We start from the raw sequence: 606 nt of genomic DNA, 5'->3' as shown, positions 1-606 counted from the left end.
CTTCAAGCTCGACTGAGTCGTGTTCGACCACATCGGCAAAAGCAGGATGTTTTGCTGTTGCACGACAATGCACGGCCACATGTCAGTCAAAAAACCATGGAAGTGATCAAAAAACTCGGACGGACAACACTCAAACACCCGCCTTACAGTCCTGACCTGGCTCCATGTGACTATCATCCCTTTGGGAAACTGAAAGACTCTCTTTGTGGAACAAGGTTTGAAGACGATGACTCCCTTGTGCACGCTGCCAAACAGAGGCTCCAACAGGTTGGTCCAGTATTTTACCGTGCGGGTATACAGGCACTGGTTCCAAGATGGCGTAAGGCAGTTGAGAGGGATGGAAATTATGTGGAGAAATGAAAATATTGTTCCTAAAGGATGTATCTACACACTGTAAAACTTTCAAACATGTAGAATAAAAGATGGATTTTTAAAAAATAGTGTGCATTTCTTTTGGAGTGACCCTTGTAGAATTACTGATAGAGGTTTTCAGATATGCTACCGCAATAATTATATGACATCCACTGCTGACTCGTGTAAAGACCAGTCTACTCACAACGATCTACAGGTGAAAATATATGCATATATGCTAATGAAATGTACATA

This window comes from Schistocerca gregaria, chromosome 3, assembly GCF_023897955.1.
Source record: "Schistocerca gregaria isolate iqSchGreg1 chromosome 3, iqSchGreg1.2, whole genome shotgun sequence".
In the NCBI taxonomy this organism is placed as follows: domain Eukaryota; kingdom Metazoa; phylum Arthropoda; class Insecta; order Orthoptera; family Acrididae; genus Schistocerca; species Schistocerca gregaria.
The sequence above is the reverse complement of the archived record's forward strand: the minus strand, read 5'-3'. Positions refer to the sequence as shown.